Raw genomic sequence first — 9021 nt, forward strand, 5'->3', positions numbered from 1 at the left:
TTGCAGAGCGAGCACCGCCCACACTCCGGAGCGGCGAGCAGCCACTGGCGCGCACCCGGTACGGTTGCAGAGCGAGCACCGCCCACACTCGGGAGCAGCAAGCAGCCGCCGGCGCGCGCCCGGTCCGATTGCAGAGCGAGCACTGCTAACGTTCCCAGCGGCCCGCGCACTGCGAGTGAGAGTCGCCAGCCACCGGTGCCCGGAGCACCCCATCCACGCGCGTGCCCTGGGCATTCCACATGCCCAGAGCACCCTACTGGCCCGCACACCCAGGGTGCTACGTTATCCTGCGCCTGGTGCGATCCAGCCGCCAGCGGCAGGGCGAGCGGGAGAGGCACCAGGGTGGTCTTCCCTACTTGGGAGATTCTCTCCGTGGGCGGGGCACCTCACCCAGCCATTCAAGCTAACAATCAAGCGTTGGGGGAGGGGCGCACGCAGGCAGCCTAAAATATCTTCGGGAGCACAGCTGCAACCCAATCACTGAAATTAGCTTAACCCATGAAATCTGCGCACCCTCGGTTCTAATTGATAAGATCTCTCTCAGTTCACCCAAGACAAGAGGCGTGATATTTTTTAGTGCCTCTCGCTAAAGGGGCGGGGGCAACTTCTGATTGATAGAGCCTCAATATTCAGGGATAAACACTAACAAGAAGGACTTGGCAGATAATAAGATCTATACTACACTAGTCGCAAGCAGAGACTAGTGCCTCTTCTTCCCAGCCAAAACAGGCTACAAAGTGTGGAAAGCCTGGGTTGAGAGGTCCAACTGAATGCTAGGCGCTGAACAGTCACCTTGACAACAATTGACTCCCACCCCCGCCTGATTACACTGGAGGCCCTGACTGCAAGAGCCTTTCCCAAAGCCTTGCACTGAGTGGGGATAGAGTGGGGATTTCCCAGCTCTTTGAGCCTCTTACTCCCCAGGCAGAAGCAGTTGCAGCCTTATAGCTGGATCACCAGGCTGCTAATTCAGGAAGGGGGGACTAGGAGAGAGAATCCAGGAAAGCAAACTCTCTCATTGTTGGACCCTGCAAACGCCAAGCCTTGACTACCAGCAAGACTAAAGCCAATTATATGACATTGCCATAGAATCCCATCAACTGCAAATCCCTACCTAAGTGTGACACAGGGGCAGAGCCTGGGGTACAGAGTCACCGACCAGGAAGAGGGAGAGAAAAGAAAAAGGAAGAAGTTAACCTCTCAAAATCAAGAAAAATCCACAGACTTTACAACTTGTTCCACTAATTTTTTTTTGTTGTTGTTTGTTTCTTCTATCTTATTGCCTTTATTTCCTCCACATCGGTCCTTCTATTCTCTGCCCATCTTATGCTTCCCTTTTCTTGAACTACACTACCCATGAGTGTTACATTTTATTTCTCTTCTTCATCCTCACCCCCCTTTAAGGTTATACTCCAAAACACTTAACTCTCACTCTCTCCTCTTTTGTTTTTTTTTTGTTTTGCTTTATTTTGTTTTTTTCTCTTCCTTTGTTATTTCTTCCTTCGTTTTTCTCTTTTTCTTATTTTTTCCTTTCTATTCGTTTTTTCTTTTCTCGTTTTACTTTCCTCCCATTTAATCCTCAATCACGAACAAATTAGTTCATTTGGGACTCAAGGCTTTTTTTTGGCTTTATTTTCTTTTTTGCTTTTGTTTTTGTTTTTTTCTTGTTTGTTTATTTTTGTGGCATTTTGGGTCCTCCCAACCCAAGGTCTCCATTGTATTTAGTCTTCGCTCCACTTAATACAACAGATTTTTACTTATTATTTTTATTTTTTTCTTTTTTATTATTCTTTTTTTGGTCCTTTTTTCTGGTTCCCTCTTATCCCTCTCATTATATCTCTTAGTTGACCATCACTTACAAGCAAATCATCTTATGCTTGTCTAAGATTTTCTTCCTTTTTTTTTTTTTTTTTGCATTTAGTAGGTCCCTACTCCCTTTTTTTGCCCCTTGAACTCTTCACCCAAAATCAGGCCCTCCATTATAGGCACGATATTTCCCTGAGAAGGGGAGAGGAGGGAAAGAGAAGAAAGAAAAAAGGGGGAAATAATAAATTATTATTGTTTTTTTTTGTGGGGTGTTTTACCCCATTTTTTTTTTTTTTTTTTTTTACTTTTTACTCTTTATTAATTCTAATTAGTGCTATCAACAAGACCACCCTCAGATGCCAATAAGAAAGAGGAAATCGAATATTATGGATACAAAAGAAAGAGAGGTAACACAAATAGATGTGGAAAAATCTATGGAGAAAAGACTTAATATATTGGAAGCCTTGGAGCTAAATGACAGAGAATTTAAAATAGAAATCTTAAAAATAAGACATGGACAAGAGTGTGGTGGTTACCAAGGGTGGGGGGGGGGGAGGGAGGACATGGGAGGGAGGGAGGGAGAGAGTTAGGGGGAGGGGGAGGGGCACAGAGAACTAGATAGAGGGTGACGGAGGACAATCTGACTTTGGGCGAGGGGTTTGCAACATAATTTGATGACAAAATAACCTAGACATGTTTTCTTTGAATATATGTACCCTGATTTATTAATGTCATCCCATTACCATTAATAAAAAATTTATTAAATTAAAAAAAAAAAGAATGGGCTAAAATGGTAAATATAAAAATAAAAAAAAAATAAAAAAAGAAATCTTAAAAATACTCAGAGGTATACAAGAAAACACAGAAAGGCAATATAGGGAGATCAGAAAACAACTCAATGAACACAAAGAATATACTACCAAGGAAATTGAAACTATAAAAACAAATCAAACAGAAATGAAAAACTCAATTCATGAGCTGAAAAATGAGGTAACAAGCTTAGCTAACAGAACAGCCCAGATTGAAGATAGGATTAGTGAAATAGAAGACAAACAACTTGAGGCACAACAGAGAGAAGAAGAAAGAGACTCAAAAATAATAAAAAACGAGAAAGCCCTACAGGAATTGTCTGACTCCATCAGAAAGAATAACATAAGAATAATAGGTATATCAGAGGGAGAAGAGAAAGAAAATGGAATGGAGAATATACTCAAACAAATAATAGACGAGAACTTCCCAAGCCTGTGGAAAGAACTAAAGCCTCAAATTCAAGAAGCAAACAGAACACCAAGTTTTCTTAACCCCAACAAACCCACTCCAAGGCACATCAAATAAAGATGACACAAACCAATGACAAAGAAAAAATTCTCAAGGCAGCCAGGGAAAAGAAAAGTACAACATATAAAGGAAGGCCTATTAGATTATCATCAGATTTCTCAGCAGAAACTCTACAAGCTAGAAGAGAGTGGACCCCAATATTTAAAGCCCTGAAAGAGAGGAACTTTCAGCCATGAATACTATACCCATCAAAGCTATCCTTCAAGTATGAAGGAGATATAAAAACATTCACAAATACAGAAAAGATGAGAGAATTTATCAACAGAAAGCCCCCACTCCAGGAAATACTAAAGGGGGTTTTCCAACCAGATTCAAAGAACAAAAGAAAACAACACCACAAGTAACAGCTCCACCAAGAACACAATAAAACCAAAATTAAACTGTGACAACAAAGGAAAAAAAGGGGGGAGAGGACGGAGATTAACAGTAGCAAAGGATGATGAAATGCAGAAATACTTATAAGATAGGGTACTACAATGAATATGGTAGGTACCCTTTTCATTACTTAATGGTAACCACCCTTGAAAAAACCACCACAAAAACACTTGACTTAAAAAAGGTAGCAACAGAGGAAAGAAGTATGGAACACAAACAAACAAAAACAAATGATAGAAAAACAAAAGAGAAGAATCAAACTAGATACAAAACTAACAGAAAGCAATTTATAAAATGGCAGTAGGGAACCCACAAGTGTCAATAATTACACTAAATGTAAATGGATTAAACTTACCAATAAAAAGACACAGAGTAGCAGAATGGATTAAAAAAGAAAATCCAACTATATGCTGCCTACAAGAAACACATCTAAGCAACAAGAATAAAAACAAATTCAAAGTGAAAGGCTGGAAAACAATACTCCAAGCAAACAACACCCCAAAAAAAGCAGGTGTAACAATACTCATATCTAATAATGCTGACTACAAGACAGAAAAAGTACTCAGAGACAAAAATGGTCATTTCATAATGATTAAGGGGAAGTTGAATCAAGAAGACATAACAATCCTTAATATATATGCACCAAACCAAGGAGCACCAAAATATATAAGACAGCTACTTATTGACCTTAAAACAAAAACTAACAAAAATACAATCATACTTGGAGACCTCAATACACCGCTGACGGCTCTAGATCGGTCATCCAAACAGAGAATCAATAAAGATATAGTGGCCTTAAACGAAATACTAGAACACCTGGGTATGATAGACATCTACAGGACACTTCATCCCAAAGCGACAGAGTATACATTTTTCTCTAGTGTACATGGAACATTCTCAAGAATTGACCATATGTTGGGCCACAAAGACAATATCAGCAAATTTAGAAAAATTGAAATTGTACCAAGCATATTTTCTGATCATAAAGCCTTGAAACTAGAATTCAACTGCAAAAAAGAGGGGGAAAAACCCACAAAAATGTGGAAACTAAACAACATACTTCTAAAAAATGAATGGGTCAAAGAAGAAATAAGCACAGAGATCAAAAGATATATACAGACAAATGAAAATGAAAATACGACATATCAGAATCTCTGGGATGCAGCAAAAGCAGTAATAAGAGGAAAGTTCATATCACTTCAGGCCTATATGAACAAACAAGAGAGAGCCAAAGTAAACCACTTAACTTCACACCTTAAGGAACTAGAAAAAGAAGAACAAAGACAACCCAAAACCAGCCGAAGAAAGGAGATAATAAAAATCAGAGCAGAAATAAATGAAATAGAGAACAGAAAAACTATAAAAAAAATCAATAAAACAAGGAGCTGGTTCTTTGAAAAGATCAACAAAATTGACAAACCCTTGGCAAGCCCCACCAAAGAAAAAAGGCACAGGACTTAAATAAATAAAATCCAAAATGAAAGAGGAGAGATCACCACAGACATCATAGATATACAAAGAATTATTGTAGAATACTATGAAAAATTATATGCCACCAAATACAACAATCTAGAAGAAATGGATACATTCCTAGAACAATACAACCTTCCTAGATTGAGTCATGAAGAAGCAGAAAGCCTAAACAGACCAATCAGCAGGGAGGAAATAGAAAAAACTATTAAAAACCTCCCCAAAAATAAAAGTCCAGGCCAGACGATTATACTAGTGAATTCTATCAAACATTCAAAGAAGACTTGGTTCCAATTCTACTCAAAGTGTTCCAAAAAATTGAAGAAGAAGCAATACTTCCAAACACATTCTATGAGGCCAACATAACCCTCATACCAAAACCTGGCAAGGATGGCACAAAGAAAGAAAACTACAGACCAATATCTCTAATGAATACAGATGCTAAAATACTAAACAAAATACTGGCAAACCGAATACAACAACATATTAAAAAAATAATACATCATGATCAAGTGGGATTCATCCCAGAATCTCAAGGATGGTTCAACATACGCAAAACGGTTAACGTAATACACCATATCAACAAAACAAAGAACAAAAACCACATGATCTTATCAATAGATGCAGAAAAGGCTTTCAATAAAATACAACACAATTTTATGTTTAAGACTCTCAACAAAATGGGTATAGAAGGAAAATATCTCAACATGATAAAGGTCATATATGATAAACCATCAGCCAACATCCTATTAAACGGCATAAAACTGAGGACTTTCTACCTTAAATCAGGAACAAGACAGGGTTGTCCACTCTCTCCACTCTTATTCAACGTGGTGCTAGAAGTTCTGGCCAGAGCAATCAGACAAGACAAAGAAATAAAAGGCATCCATATCGGAAAAGAAGAAGTAAAGCTATCACTTTTTGCTGATGATATGATCCTATACATCGAAAACCCGAAGGACTCCACAAAAAGATTATTAGAAACAATAAACCAATACAGTAAGGTCGCAGGATACAAAATTAACATACAAAAGTCCATAGCCTTTCTATATGCCAACAATGAAATAGTAGAAAACGAACTCAAAAAAATAATCCCCTTCACTATTGCAACAAAAAAAATAAAATACCTAGGAATAAACATAACAAGGAATGTAAAGGACCTATATAATGAAAATTACAAAGCATTGTTAAGGGAAATCAAAAAAGATACAATGAGATGGAAAAATATTCCTTGTTCTTGGATAGGAAGAATAAATATAATCAAAATGGCCATATTACCCAAAGCAATATACAAATTTAATGCAATTCCCATCAAAATCCCTATGAGATTTTTTAAAGAAATGGAACAAAAAATCATCAGATTTATATGGAACTATAAAAAACCCCGAATAGCCAAAACAATCCTAAAGAAAAAGAATGAAGCTGGGGGCATTACAATACCTGACTTTAAACTATATTATAGGGCCACGATAATCAAAACAGCATGGTATTGGCAGAAAAATAGACACTCAGACCAATGGAACAGAATAGAAAGCCCAGAAATAAAACCACATATATATGGTCAAATAATTTTTGATAAAGGGGCCAACAACACACAATGGAGAAAAGAAAGCCTCTTCAACAAATGGTGTTGGGAAAACTGGAAAGCCACATGCAAAAGAATGAAACCCGACTCCAGTTTGTCCCCGTGTACTAAAATTAATTCAAAATGGATCAAAGACCTAAATATAAGACCTGAAACAATAAAGTACATAGAAGAAGACATAGGTACTAAAATCATGGACCTGGGTTTTAAAGAACATTTTATGAACTTGACTCCAATGGCAAGAGAAGTGAAGGCAAAGATAAATAAATGGGACTACATCAGAATAAAAAGTTTTTGCTCAGCAAGAGAAACTGATAACAAAATAAACAGTCAGCCAACTAAATGGGAAATGATATTTTCAAACAACAGCTCAGATAAGGGCCTAATATCCAAAATATACAAAGAACTCATAAAACTCAACAACAAACAAACAAACAATCCAATAAAAAAATGGGAAGAGGACATGAACAGACACTTCTTCCAGGAAGAAATACAAATGGCCAACAGATATATGAAAAGATGCTCAGCTTCATTAGTTATTAGAGAAATGCAGATCAAGACTACAATGAGATACCACCTCACATCTGTTAGATTAGCTATTATCAACAAGATGGGTAATAACAAATGTTGGAGAGGCTGTGGAGAAAAAGGAACCCTCATACACTGTTGGTGGGAATGTAAAGTTGTACAACCACTATGGAGGAAAGTATGGTGGTTCCTCAAAAAACTGCAAATAGAACTACCTTATGACCCAGCAATCCCTCTACTGGGTATATACCCCAAAACCTCAGAAACATTGAAACGTGAAATCACATGTAGCCCCATGTTCATTGCAGCACTGTTCACAGTGGCCAAGACATGGAAACAACCAAAAAGCCCTTCAATAAAAGACTGGATAAAGAAGATGTGGCACATATACACTATGGAATACTACTCAGCCATAAGAAATGATGACATCAGATCATTTACAGCAAAATGGTGGGATCTTGATAACATTATAAGGAGTGAAATAAGCAAATCAGAAAAAAACAAGAACTACATGATTCCATACATTGGTGGAACATAAAAATGAGACTAAGAGACATGGACAAGAGTGTGGTGGTTACCAGGGGTGGGAGGAGGGAGGACATGGGAGGGAGGGAGGGAGAGAGTTAGGGGGAGGGGGAGGGGCACAGAGAACTAGATAGAGGGTGGCGGAGGACAATCTGACTTTGGGCGAGGGGTACGCAACATAATTTAATGACAAAATAACCTAGACATGTTTTCTTTGAATATATGTACCCTGATTTATTAATGTCATCCCATTACCATTAATAAAAATTTATTAAAAAAAGAATTTATTCTGTGCTTTTTATTCTTGTAATAATTCCATAAATTTTTATATTTTTATTGTATTTTTATAAATTTAAATTTTTTATTTTTAGGAGATATTTTTGTTAGTATTTCTAACAATACCACTCAAATGCCATCAAAGAAGAAGAAAAAGAATACCATGACTACATAAAACAGAGACATAGTTTAGGAAGAAAAAAAAATCTCTAGAAAAAAATCTTAACCACATGGAAACCTTGGAGTTAAATGTTAGAGATTCAAAATTGAAATTCTGAAAATACTAAATGAGATGCAAGAAAACACTAATAGGCAAAAAAAATGAGCTCAGAAAATAAATTAATGAACAAAATGAATACCCCACCAAGGAGATAAAAACTTTAAAAACAGAGATGAAGACCTCAGTACATGAATTAAAGACTGAGGTATCAAGTTTAGCTAATAGAACAAGCCAGATAAAGAAAAAAGTCAGTGACACTAGACAGGCAACTAGAGATGCTACAGAAAGAAGATGAGATAGACTCACAAGTTAAAAAAACAGAGAGCTCTGCAAGAATCATCTGACTCCATCAGAAAAAGCAATATAAGAATAATGGCTGTATCAGAAGAAGAAGAAAGGGAGAAGGGAATGGAGAGCCTATTCAAGCAAATTGATGAGAACTTCCCAAGCTTATGTAAAGAGTTAGAACCTCAAATCCAAGAAGAAAACAGAACACTGAGATACCACAACCTAAATAGACCTACTCCAAGGCACATTGTAATAAAATTGTCAAAAATTAAGGACAAAAATAGAATCCTCAAGGCAGCTAGGGAAAAGAAGAACATAACATATAACAAAATGCCTATTAGGCTATCATCAGACTTCTCAGCATAAACTCTACAAGCCGTGAGAGAGTTGACCCAAACCTTCAAAGTACTGAAAGAGAGGAATTACTTGCCAAAAATACTATAGCCATCAAATTTATCCTTCAAGATGTGGCACATATACACTATGGAATACTACCCAGCCATAAGAAATGATGACATCAGATCATTTACAGCAAAATGGTGGGATCTTGATAACATTATTCGGAGTGAAATAAGTAAATCAGAAAAAAACAAGAACTACATGATTCCAT

The sequence above is a fragment of the Saccopteryx bilineata genome, chromosome 2 (assembly GCF_036850765.1).
Source record: "Saccopteryx bilineata isolate mSacBil1 chromosome 2, mSacBil1_pri_phased_curated, whole genome shotgun sequence".
Lineage (NCBI taxonomy): Eukaryota > Metazoa > Chordata > Mammalia > Chiroptera > Emballonuridae > Saccopteryx > Saccopteryx bilineata.